The 14,470-nt window shown below is 32.4% G+C and overlaps 1 protein-coding gene across 4 annotated transcripts in view; it reads right to left on the reverse strand.

The window, feature by feature from the left end:
* Positions 1 to 14,470, reverse strand: part of LOC129953170 (myb-like protein AA) — a 179,883-nt gene that overhangs the window by 127,271 nt on the left and 38,142 nt on the right. The gene's annotated exons all lie outside the window — the stretch shown is intronic.

Here is a 14,470-nt window from a genome sequence, read left to right on the forward strand (position 1 = left end):
TGGTTTCAAAACTAAATGTACCTACGATTTTGATAGTATAAATGTTTTAAATAAAATTTAGTTTCATGTTTTTGATTGGTTAACATTGTTAGTTAGTGCCAACACATTTATTGACAGTCTCAAATTTTAGACATTTTATGTTGCCAATTTTGGTTTTTGGTAAAATGTATACACTTTTCGCTCCAAATACCCCAATGTAATGTGGTCGATGGTGTTTGTTTTGTTATTTATTTGTCTCTCTGTTTTTTTGTACTTTTGCGAAATGAAAACGCAAATTATAGTTTTTTAAGAGTTTTTTTACGCAATCGTTGTTATAAGTAGAATATCCTGACTTTTAAGATCTGTTTTTTTTTTCTTAATTTTGTTTTGGTTTTGTTCGATTTTGTGCTGACTGCTTTTATATTTAATTTTTTTGTACATATACATGCGGTATATAAGCATAAGCGTTAGTATGGGGTAAGGTGGCTTGAAAAACAGGTTGTCTATCTGGTTTTTATGTTAAAGATATTACTGGGCACATAATGCATATGATGTTGAAGTTAATTGATGAGAATATTTATAGAGAAAAGTAAAAATAAAATTAAAAAAAAAAAAAACTAAGACTTAATTCTTCTCCTTTGGTTTTTCGAATAATTTCTTATTTGCATAGCGGAGATATTTTCTTTTTGTTTCGTCTTCGGTTCGGTTTGGTTTGTTTTTTTTTTTTTTTGCTGTACCTATACCCAAAGCAACCACCACCAGAGATTATTTTATTACCATTATAGCCAGTTACAATGTGTGTTTAGATGGGTTTTAGATATTTTTTGAGTTCAATGATCAGTAGGAAAAGAAAAGCAAGCATCTTAGCATGATCCTTTGTGAAGCTGCAACTATAGAAGTATTTCCTAATTGTGGGTAATTTTCTGAGTTTGACGAATTTTAAGAGTCAAGAATCATAGAACAAGGATTTTTTAGGTATTTTGCAGTGATAGAAGGAAGGATTCAAAAACAGATAGCGATGCATATTGAGCTTAAAGTTTAGAATTCAGAAATGAAAGGGGGGAAAGAGGCTGGGATGCGACCCACACTATCTTAAAACTATTGCTTAAAACTTTAACAAAATATTCGTAACAATATATTGTTTGAGATGAAGTAAATATCTTTCTTTGTTCTTCTAATTTTTGTGTCGTAAGCCATTTAGTTTTATTTGTTGTTTTTTTCGTGTTTTGTGGAAAAAAGTCAGTTGACGTTTTCTAAAGGATGTTAAAATAGTTTTATTCCGAAATCTATTTTACGTTTTTAGTAACCAATTATAGTAGCATTTTTTGAAAGCTTTTATATCTTGTATAAACAAATATCTACAGGTTTTCTTTCTTAGAAAATTTAGCACACATTGAAATCATTTTGAAGTAAATACCTTCATTTATTCACGAGTTATAGAAAATCGAATAACGATTTTTATCAATTTTATTGTCTTTTTTATGTCGAAAACAATATTTTATACAAGATGCAATTAGTTTGAAGTTTTAATTTTTGAAAAGATATTTGAACCAAAAATCACAATTATTTTTGTTCAGTTTAAAAAAGCTTTCCGAACGTACGGACGTACAAACGTAAGCATACACGCACGCACAGATATCTCTCTAAAAATCTGCACTTATGATGAGCCTCTGATCGTAGTTTGACGCTTGCTATAAGCTTACTACTTTCTGAAATTCTGAAGTGTAAAAAATTTAACAAAAACATTATTAGGCTGGTATTCAAAATTAAGTATGACAATACCTTGTTTTTCAGTCTTCTGTCAGGTTCGAAAAAAAATAAGTTAACTAAATTAAAGCAAAGCTTAACAAGTTTTAACAAAATTCGTTTATTATTAAACTACGATATTTAAGCGTGTCTTTTAAAAAATTGTAGAGTTTTGTGAATGTTGGCCGACCTAAAGTTACATTTCCAAGATATTTTCGTCGGTATCCTCTAAATATGGACCACACACCAATGAAGTGGTAAATAATTTCTGTCGCATCCTGATTACATAGAGTGCATAGGCCAACAGAGTCGTTGCGAAAGGCTTTAGCATTTAAGTTCAAAAGACCGTACCTTGCTTTGATGAAGCTGATCATGTCACGGACATTATTATCTTTAAAGTAATTCAGGACTTCCGCATACAAAAGATTGCAATATTCGTCGTGAAACTGTGACTGCATTGCTGGTAAAATCGCCCCAATGCTTTTTTACTAGCTTTGTGAGCAGCAATCTGTGCATTTGATTCCATTCTGAAACTGGAGTTTCGGGACTGAAATCAATCTCCATCTCTTGAAAAAGGCCTGACCATTCCTGGGCGCAATAAATATTTTTCTCGATGACTGCTTCAGAGAGCATACGTGGTAAGCGGTTACGTGGCATTAACATCACTCTACATATGTATGACAGATATATCTTTAATGTACTTAGGAAAGCCTTTGGAAGACCAGTTTCAAAGTGTATTGCATAGTTAGACGTATTATTAGGCAGACCAAAGCATCATTTGAAGAAGAAACATTGTAGTTTTTCAGTTTGAATGTGTTTCTTGTATCCCCACACTTGCGCACAGTAGTGCATTATTGACTTTGTTGCTGCATCGTGCACTTTATATTTAGCAGCGTGAGTGACAAACTTGTTCTTTACAAATATCGACCATGTCGAGTGGATTGAATTTTTCGATGATGTAAGTCCTTTTGTTAAGTGATAATACCAGGACATGTTGTAAGAGAATTAAACGCCAAGATATTTGTATTGATTAGTTATCTTTATCTTACCATTGCATTGTTGAAATACCATTTTTCAGCTGCTGCTCTTTTACCTCCATTTCTAAAAATTACTATTTCAGACTTTTCTAAGTTGACAGCAAGGCTCCAACTGTAGGGTACTAGGTCTGTCAGAAAGAAGAACTATGTCGTCAGCGTATAACATAACATTTATTTGAAAACCATTCACAGTGAGACCAGTTGGAAGTTCTAAGTGTAGATCGTTTAGGAATAGTACAAATAGAAGGGCACTCAGTAAACATCCTTGTTTGACTCCTTTGGACGTCTGGAAGAAGCTAGACGTACTAGTTCCATCCAAGACTGTAGCAGTCGTATCTTTGTACAATAAACGTATAATAGACACCAGTTTTGTAGAGACGCCTGTCTTTGATAAATTTGTAAAGCAAAGCTTCTCTGTTAATGTTGTCGAAAGCTGCTGACAAATCTACGAAGAAAGCGTAAAGCTTTTTTTTCTGGCTCAGCTGAAGTTGGTTGATACAAGAAAGGTTGTAAACTTGATCAACTGTACTATACTGTTTTCTGTATTCAGCCTGGTATTCGTCGAGTATGTTGTTCTCTTCATTCCAAAGAGTGAGCCTCCTAAGCTGAATTGTTGTAAATATTTTGTAAGGAGACCCTTTTTGTATAGAGGGACAATTATTGACTTTCTAAAGGAAGAAGGTATATTTCCTGTTTCAAATATATCTCTTATTAGAGTGTATCTTTCCAACAAATGAAATGCTTACGTTTTTGTAGAACTCATTCGGAATACCATCTATACCGGATGCTTTGTTTTCTTTTGTTGTTTCTATTGCTGAGGTCACTTCAGATAGTTCTATTTGACTATCAAGCATTGGAATATGAATGGTTTCGAAAACTGTTATAGGTAATATAATACTTGACGAAACGTTCCATGAACTCGTTAGCCGCTTTATATATATAACATCCCTATAAGAGTTCTTCCTTGATAAAAAAATCAGTAATTTTCTTTTCGCACATTTACGTTATAGGCCACATGGATAGGTACAAGAAAGTCCAAAGCTAAAACTTAGGAATTTCAAAGTTTTAGATTGCTTTTCTTACAAAAGAAAGTGATTCTTTAACGATTACAGATGCTCCTACAGTTGAACTTTTTTATAATGTCCTAAACTTTAAAGGAAAAAGAATAGAATGGTAACTAAAGTTACTATAATCTAGATTTTGTGATATCAAAATATACAGTTCAAAGATTAAAAAGGTTTAAATATCTGTGCGAACAAATCTGTGCTAATGAAAAAAAAAAAATTCAAATGATTTTATATTTTTAAGTCGCAAGAATCGTACCTCTAGGTAAATTCTTAATCTTGCTTGATTAAAAAGCACTGAAATAAAATTTAAATTTTATCGGAATCTTTAAGCTTGGGATTACTTAACTCTAGCTATAAACATTAATATAAAATTAAAACAAAAACAAAAAATTAATTTCCAAACGGTAGTGAAGATGTTCCTTCTAAGTGTTGTCCAAATTCTTTTTATTTGCAAAACAAAAAAGCATCAGAAAGAAATCAGAAAGGGCTACATACATTAAGACACATTTTCTCAATGTTCTGTAGCCTGCTGTTGTATACCTTACCTACCTACAATACGGATCGCAAGCGACATGATTTTCTGCTTCAATCCGCCTTACCGCGAACGACGACCAACCGACGATGAGGAGAGATATTCTGATTACGCACCATAGATCCGCGTCACATCTGAAAAGTTTCGTCGGACATGGGCTCGCTGGCATAGTAAAGCGGACAGAAAAACAGAAATCACATAGCCAAATACGAGTACTCACATATAGGTATGTGGATAAAACACTTTTTGTTTTATTTGTCTATCGCTCTGGTTTGGTTGTGTTATAAGGATTTTTCCCATAAGAATTGCACCTTGCTATAGTTGCTATTGCTAGTTGCTTGATGAACCCAACAATTGACTTAAATCGAAAGCAGGGATTTCCTGCTCTGCATCGGCTCTTCTTCTTCCTCATTCTCATCCTCTTTCATCTTTTTCTGCTACTCCTGCTTCATCCATCAGCTATGCACCTACTTTTCCTATTCGCATTAATATGGCATGTCTACCCACTGTAGCCTTGTTTGTGTACTTCTTCTTCTTCTGCATAGATCATAAAGCCTATCCAAGCAAAGCCAATTCAAGTCGAATGAAGTCGATCGGCTACAATTCAGTCGTCGTCATCGCGATCGGTCGGATGGGATACTTTGTTGTTTATCCGTCGTCGTCGTCGAGGAAACCGACTGAAGAGCGACGCGACGCACGGCAGCGAGCGGTTCGCGTAGCGACCGACGCGACGAGGCGCATGCAGCAAAGTGCACATATGTGTGCATGTTCATCTATTGCAGAATTTAGTTTTGTTACTTAGGTACCTAGCTATACATATGAACATACGTAGCAGTTACAGTGTGACTTAAGTCTTAGGCAACGAAGAGCCACTCTTTGGCGTGTACACAGTACGAATGTCTTAGATCAGAAAGAAAAGAAAAACACTTGTAAAGCCGCTAAGCAAGTCTTCAAGTGATTACATCCAATAAAGAGAAGAATGACAGGTTTTCTTCCAGTTTTTAAAGATAATGCTTGATTTTGGTGGAATTATTATAAGTTAGTGCTTTATTTTATTTTCAATTCAATTTTGTGTAAAGTGAAACTACTTAAGGCTCGTGTTTTATATAACATATATATAAGTTAAGTATGTATGTACGTTTTAGAAAATTTAAATGGTTATCAAGTTATCGGCTGATAACTTTTTTAAATTATCTTAGAATCGCAGGAGCAACTTTACTAACACAACTAGATACCAAATCCTACCTGAAAGTAGTAGAAAGAAAGAGTTCAGGTTTTCACACTCTTTACACGACTTCAAAAATTCGGAAAAAACAAAAAATATGGTCTTTCATCTCTAAGGGAGTCTTTGTTTTTATAATACTATGATCTTTTTGAAAACCAGACAAGTCTGTGGAGACGAGCTACGCAACTGTTCAAAATAATAGGGAAAGCAATAAACCAATTTATTTGCAACTTTTACTTGAGAAAATTTTGAACTCGACATTTTAATCAAACATGACATTATGACAAGTCCTGTCGAAAAAAGTGGGTACCCTGTCCTGGCCTCTACGCCTGAATTTGAAGTCAATCGACCCACACGTTTTTAACGTGTTTAAGACTAAAAATAACAGTAGTCCCCATACAAATTTGTTGGTCACAAATCATTTTGTGTTGCTCCACAAGGGTATATCCTATAAAACCGTTATTTTTCTTTCAAGTTTTATCAAGAACTAATCAACCAATTTCAATATTTTTGTTCTGATCCAACTTTTATGCCATCTCAATAATATTTCATTTTAAAAAATTTCATTGTTTTTAGTAAAATATCAAACATTTTTCTTCGAAATTCAATGTCTTGAAAATAGCTCATGATTTTTTTACAAAATTGAAATGTAAAACGTATTTTAATAAATTTTAAATAACCACAAACCAAAAATACTTTTAAACTAAAATTAAAACATTTTATATGTACAAAATTAATTTAAAAAAGGGCTCTAAGAGTTTTCAAAAGAATATAAAGTTTGTTTTTTATATGTTTTGGAGTGTTCAAAATAATAGGGCATGTCAAACATAGTGTTAAATTACTCAAAAACAATTTGTTTGTAGTTTTTTTTTCAATATCCAGAAAATCGACCGCCTCGTCTCTATACGACAGCGGCGTGGCATGGAATCAATAAGTTTTTGGCATTTTCTCACCAGAATGAAATTCTATTGTTTTTGCATTTAAAGCTAAAGCTAAAGATTTTTCCAGATCTTTCCTACAAATTCTCAATCGGGTTGATATCGTTGGACTGAGATGACCAGGGTCCACGAGCTTAACCCCTTACTAATTTTGAAGACGTATTCTTATCGTTTTTTTTTAATATCTTCTAAGTGGCATATTAACCACTTAACTAGTTAGCAATTTGCTAAATACTTGGAAATTTATAAGGGAGCCCAAAACTTTAACCTATTCTTCTTGTTTCACTAACAAGTAAATTGCTTATTGGCTTTAATTGAAAAACGATCATCCATGTCTAAAAAGTGAAAGTTCATACAAATCAACAAAGCAAATACTCCTAAACGAACCTATTAATTGTCACATGGATTTAGGAAATTGCTAAAAGTTGCCATGATTTGAATTTAAGCAAATTTTTAAAAAGATAGTACGATGTTTAAAATTCGGTAAATCATCTTTTAAGCTTAGTAAATTGCTTAAAAATGGCCCTAACATTTTACTAAATCGTTTATAATTTTTCTCAAATGTCTCTTTCCAAATGTCACGATATATTTCCTTAGTTATGATTATCATGACTTTGTGACATTCGTTCAGCACTAAACCAAGAAAATCAACCCCACTCCACGATATGATGGTAGGAACTAGGAACTGCCTCTGGAAGTAAAGTTCCTTACCTTGAGGACGCCTCACATTTCTTTCGCAATCGATGTTTCGTATTTCTAAGAATGTTGCGAAACATCGATTGCCTTGTCAAAGTTACTCCCTATTATTTTGAACAGCGGTGTATTATTTTACATACTCTACTCAATGTAACCAACAAATCAAATCCATTTTTGAATAGAATTCAATAAGGTCGGTCTCGGTAATATCTCGCAAAACGTTGTGCATCAAAAAACTGGCACAGTAAAAGTATTTTAAGCAAAACAATACGAATTTTAGAAGAATTGTTCTTTTGTTCTTGTCTTGTCTAAGATAGGATATACATGCATTCTTCAAAGAAGTTTTTGTTCTTACTGATGTCTCAGACACAGCCGACAATAACAAGAATTTGTATTAACATACATAAACGCGTACACTAGTAGATATGTATGTTTTGGTTTCGCGATCGTCCGCGTCGTTTACTCGTTTGTTTTCCAACATCATGGACAACAATAATAAGAGAGACAAGTCTGTAAAATAAAGAACATCCAGATCCAGAACATTGAATAGGCAAACTCCACTATAGTCCATTATTCTACTTTGCGTCGTCGTCGTCTTCGAAGAGATATGAACGAGTATACTTATATATATAAAGTAAAATAACAAAAATCACTCAAGAACAAAAAACAACATTTTGCCTTAAGACAATGCGATGACAATTACAATGCGCAAACGCACGAGTTTGAGTACAATCGGTCTTTTATTTTATAAAAATCGCAAGATAATCCTTAAGAAAATTTTATAAGATCACCATTGTCTTCACTTTGAGATGAATAAAAATTCAGATAAAAAAATAGTAATAGAATTACGGAGTTTATAATAAACTTCCGGTTATATAATAATTTCAATAATGTTAGTATTAGGCTCAAATTCTGATGATTTGTTTGGAATTATGAGTCCACCGCACTTATTAATTAATGTTGTAAAGAATGATAAAAAAATATTCCTTAATTCGAGGCTATGTATGTAGAGCTAACAATTTAAAAGATCAAAAACATGGCAATAAGGATTTTCTTAGGTGCCAATTATAGCTATCATTAATTTTCATATTTGAAACCAATCATTGGATTTTACTGGTGGAAATCTGTCACTGAAATTTTGAGAAATTGGAACAGCAATCAGTGTTGTTGAACTTTTGAACATAAAAGTATCAGCTTTTCAGGAAAATAGAAAAACAACTGCGTAATTGCGCTATTTTGTTGTCAAAAAAATATTCTATGTGTGATTTCCCAACGACCAGTATCACCGAAGGGAAAAACACAGTCAAATATCCATTCAAAAAAATGTCCACATTGATTTCGATAATAGTTATGATTGGCTTTTTAAGAACAGACTTTTTTAATTTTCGTATAATTTCCTTGAATTCAAAAACATATCGTGATAATGAATATGATCCCCCTTATATTTGTAATTATATATTTTTTTGTGTATGAAAATAAAATTTCTATTTTACTGCTTTAAACTTTGTTTCTAAAAGTACTACTTTTGAATAAGGACTGGACCAACTCTTGCCAAATGGACGATCCAAGATGGGGGTCATATGAGCCATAAAGCTTATACAGTTAAGTTGAATAAGTAAAAAGTTCATCCAAAGATTTGCTAGTAATTTAACGATATTCACCGAAAAGCGATTTACTGTCAAAAACAACTCAAATCTTAATTTTGAAACAATTAAGAATTTGAAAACAAAACTTTAGTAATGCTTTGAATAATTTTCAACATTACTTGCACACAGAAATGGGCAAAAAGCCTTCTAAACTGTTGTAATTTAAAGTCTGGATCCACTCTTGCATCCGGCCTTAAATATTTGTTGTTTATTAATTTTGTCATTTTGCATCTATAGTAATTTTTTCAAGAATAAAATGTGTGTAATCTTTTTAATTTCTCAGATTTTGAAGTTAAATAAAGTCAAAAATATTCGAGTTAGTTTTTTTTGTTCAATTCTCTACTTGACCGAAGAATTGGTTACATACAAAGCCTTTTTAGAGCTCACAAAGATCAACTAAATTGGAGCCTTCAAAAAAAAAACGTATGTTGATATTCACACTTTAGTGTTTATGATAATCTGTATATGGACCTCTAACACACACTTTTTTAATTAGGGATTTCAACCATGCTCTCAAATCCATATACCATCAAATTGTGAATTTTGTAAAAAAAAAACCCATCGTGTTATCTTTTATTTGATCAAGTTGTTGAATTCAAATGTTTTACGAAACCCAACAGAAATACAACAGATTTTTCGACATAATGTATTGAAATGTATTTATTTAATTTAAGCTAGTTTTACTTTGTTTAACGAGCAATAAACCATAAATTCGCCAAAAAATTAAAATAAAACCATACCTGTCTAAAAAACCATGTATCTTTTTCAGCGATAAAAAGACAATAAAAAACCCAGGTCAAAAATCGATCGAAGCAATAAGATAAACCACAAGTCTATAAAGAGATTCCGTACTTTTAATGTGCGGTTATATTCCCTCTGTAAACGCTTGCCTCGCCTGTCTTACCTGATCCGCCTACTTACCTCGAGGCTATAAGGCAGCCAGTGCGGCCTGCGTTACGCTTAGCGGGTTTTAATATTTTCATTGAGAAAAATATATAGAGAAAAAAAAGGCAAAGTAGAACACAAACTTAACATCAGCAACAAAGATTCATTGACAAGTCTTCGGTGGTGGATTCAACGACGACGTGACTGATGGTTTATCATGTATTTAATCTCGCAGTCTCAGAGTTTCCAGATACTTTATTACCAAGGGAGACTTTTATGAGACAATGCTATGAATCTTGTAAAACCAATATCAACTCCTAAGATTTTTTAAGAACCCAATCAACAAAAATTGACAACAAATTAAGAATAGTAAAAGCATAGTGAGAAGAATTGTATATTGGTTATTTTAAAAGAATTTTTGAGTTAGGCAAAGGTAAATAAATTTGCCAACATTGTACCAGAAGAAAACTTTGAGTTAACCTAGATTTTGTATCCTATAGGTATCAATTAGTCTAGTTTTTGGATTTTTAATTTGAGCTGTTGATCCGTGGAGTTATGGTCAGTTTGTAGGACCGTCATGACGGAGGTCTTGGGTTCAATCCCTGCCTATGACATCTAAAGTTTTTTTCACGGGTACTGCTTCTTGCGAGGAATCGATAAATTCTCCAAGAGTAATTCTTGTCATTCAAAGTGCTTTCAAAAAAATTAGCCTTTCGGATTCGGCTTAAGACAGTAGGTCCTCTTCATCCCTGGCAACAATACTTGCACACAGGAATGGTTGAGAGTTGTAAGTCATTCAATGTTGATCCTTTTGATTATCTCTAGGAAAGACGTTTTAACAATGATTTAATATTATTTCTTAATCAAATTCTATATAACTTACTTTAATTGGGTTTAAAATAATCGTAAACAGTTTATTTTTTTTGTCTGAATTAACAAATTGTCTTTGTCTCTTTGCTTTAGTTCATGAAGTGTATAAAAATACAAAAAAAAGAATCGGCAACCCTATTCTTGTAATACTATAACATTATCCAGTCTCTTGTTTGTGGTGGAAATTGTTTTTTTTTTCAGCTAAAGCCAAAGTTGAGTTTTTTAATATGATGATGGTATTTTCAGTACGCGCTGCAAAGAGCTATTATAGCTTGTGTCACTTCATAGTTTGTATTTTTTTAAGGGAAAAAAATGCAGTACTAGGTCGCTTGTACCTGTGCTTGTAGTCCAGTCCAGGTGCCCTGGAATGGATTCAGAACTATGGCACTTTATGAATTTACTAACTAAGATTGGCACTTTACAATCAAATAAAAAAAGATAATTTTTGTTCCCACAAAAAAAAATTTGAACGTGAATAAAAAAAAGCTAAGGCTAAGGCTAAACTTTAATAAAGTGAAATTTAAGATTTAGGTGAAAAAAATATAGCTTAAGCTAGATAGTAAAATTAGTTTCCTAGTCAAAGCTTTAGATTTATCTTATTTTTTTAGCTCTTCAATTGATATGAATAAAAAACAGCCTCAGCTGGAAGTTTTTTAGAAAATGAACTCTCCTTTTTGTTTTCCAGAGCGTAAAGAAGGTGCACTGTCCTATGAGCAAAAGATGAAAACATATTTTAGATATTTAAAACTGTATATTTTTACACCAATAATTTCAAGAAATCGTAAGACACAATAAAATTCCATTGTTTCGTCTTCCGGACTATTTATATGTGAATAAATAAACATAACAATAAACATGAGGCTTAAGCTGGAATTGTCTATAGTTTGTTTTTTGGTTGACCTGTTTAGCATAAGGTTCTTAAACATTTTTTTAACTTAAAGCTAGGTTTTGTGTGATTAAATGATTAAAAAAAGCTACATAAAGACTGAAGATGTTATTTAGTAATTGCTAATTAAAAAAAAAATAAAGCTATGTAGGTTTATGTAGCTTTTGACTTGTTTATCCAGCTTAACTTACAAAAACATCAAGATCCCTGAACCCTGACCAGAAAGCTCTGAATAGTTTTTTTTTTTAAAGATTTGTTTTCGGTTGAAGTGTGGACAGACCGAGCATTGTCATCTGAGCAGATGATGAGGATATTTTTGAGATATCTGAGTGAACCTGGTTGTTAGTTTTTTGTATGACAAGATGTTGAAGTTGAAGGCTCTACAGTGCGAAAACATTAAGCACGTGGCCAACAAAATGTATGGAAAAGGAAATTGAAGAAGAAAAGGCAAAGTGGGCAGAAAAATACATACGTTTTCTAGAGCGTGTGGAGCTACTAATTGAATACATATTGCTATCTTCAAGCCTTTAAAATTTCCTGATGAATACATCAACTAGAAGCGTTTCTTCAGCCTTAATGTACAAGCAACATGCAATGCAGCTGAACATTTCACAAGTGTGGACGCCCAGTGGCCTTGCTCAGTTCATGACTCGCTGACCATTTACACCTTGGCTTCAAGCACCTTTCAAGATCTTCAAACAGATGCAGACAAGAAAAATTAATAAAATAACCTGCCTGGAGCACTTTATTGTAAAGAGATGTTTTGATCAATTAAAGCAGAGGTTTTAGAAAACCTAGCACAACGGCACAAGTTCAAAGGAATGACAATAAAATGATCTTTACCCATACCAAATCGAAGTTTAACGATATGATAGATTCTAGCTCTATGAGCAGTGACATACGCTAGAACAGTAAATAGCTGAAGGAGGTATAACAAAAACTTTCTTGGACTTATCCATCAATAATTGTTTGAGTTATATTAAAAACTCGAAATGTTATTTTTACATGAAAGCAATACTTTCCGTAGTAAACAGATTTGATAAAATAAATTCCAAAATTCGCTTGACTATTTTTCATTAACAAAAATGAGAGTTTTAGCTTATGCTAAGCCAAACCAAGTAAATAAACAAACGTCAGATAAATATATTAGCTAGATTTTTTAGATAAAAGAGCTAAATAGCGTTATCTATTTTTCATTCACATGCAACAAATGTTAAGCGATAAATTTATAGCTTTAGCAACTAGCAATAGCTAGTCCAAAGACCTTCTTAGAAAAGCTTAAACTTTTTTTACTTAATAACAAAGTACCTAAATCAGCCATTATCTGAGTGTGAAAAGTTAGATTTTTTTACGAGTCCATACAATTCGTCTTAAGGTAGGAAACAACGCAAGTTGAACAAAAAAACTATAAGCAATCAATCCGCGCCATGTGCACACACTACTTTTTTTTTCCAACGGTCTAGGCACTTAAAGGCGTGATTGGATGATGTATAGTTAAGCTAGATATAAGATATTGCGTAATGTGGGGTTTTATCTTGTTTGCCAGACATTTGAGATCGACGCCAAATGAAATAAAGGTGAGTTTTTAACTGAGTGTTTTATTATTTTTGCAAATGACCTCAAGATGTTATACATTTATTTTCGGGAACACTTTTATTGTCTATATATTAACTATAAAAGTGTGCTCGTAAATAAAAATTATTGAATGCGGACAAAGGGGATATTCTCAAGTATCAACCATTATTTTGCGTTGTCCTACATCCGGACGGCTAACAAGTCTACAACTTTATTAGGAAACTAAAGAAGCCTGTCATGGAAGTTTTGAAAGCTAGCTATTAACATTATAAGCTACAGCAGAGACTTCCCAACTGCGTCATTGTTTTTGGTTTGAGAACAAACCATTTAAAATCTAAAAAAAAAGATGTGATCAAATTTATTTCAGTTACCATCAAAACTCTGAATAAGAAAACATAGACAATTTGGAGATTTTTACATTCAAGGCTTCAAATTCTGTAATTATCATTTCCCAGATTCTGTATTTGGCATCTTAATAAATCGATCATTGATTGAAATGAATTTCTATGGTTTACATTAAAAAAAATATTATGTAAGGTAGCCCTTTTAATTTGTATAAGAGATGTGCAATATATAATATGCAGTACGGAAACCCTAAAATACATTTTCTTTTGCACATCTAAGTTAAATAACTTTGAAGTTAAAGCGAGAGACAGACATACTATCCTTCTTGAGCTGCAAATATTAATTGGAGAGAATACCATCAAATATGATAAGAAAACGGACAGAAAAACATTTAACAATATTCAAAACAGGTCACTCTTATGCTTTTATTTTTGTTGAAATGTCAAAAATTTGAACTTTCTTAAAGGCCCTAAAGAGACGCTAAACCGTTCAATGTGAGCAAAACCATTTTTTAGCTTAATAGGTAATTAACAAAAACTCATATAACATTTAACAAAATCGTTTGAAATTTGGAACTAAAAATGTCTCCGAACACTAAAATTTAAAGGTTAGGTGTCAAAGAGAAGTAGCGTAGAAGCATATACATTTTTCGACTTGAAGTTCTTTAAAAAATCTAAAATTGTAGTACTGGAAATTTTGTCTCTGATTTGATCGGTTATTTTATGAGTTTTTGGTAGGACAAATTTTAAATTTCTTGCAAGCGGCAACTGTAAGACAACCACAAAAAAGTGTGGAAGTTAAGAAGAAAAGAAACCTGTTAATTTAAGTACAGAAACTCTCTTTTTCCTTCTTCATCTTCTTTCACTCTATCCTGCTCAATATAATCAAGTTAATACAACAAGTGTAACCACATCAGTGCATACGAGAGTACGAGTAAATTACATCATAGCTCTACAACTAGTTGAAACTGATAATCATTAACTTTTTTTGTAATCTTCAAAGAAAATATAGATACAAATGTATCTATGGACTAAGTAGTGAAC

The sequence above is a fragment of the Eupeodes corollae genome, chromosome X (assembly GCF_945859685.1).
Source record: "Eupeodes corollae chromosome X, idEupCoro1.1, whole genome shotgun sequence".
Classification (NCBI taxonomy): Eukaryota; Metazoa; Arthropoda; class Insecta; order Diptera; family Syrphidae; genus Eupeodes; species Eupeodes corollae.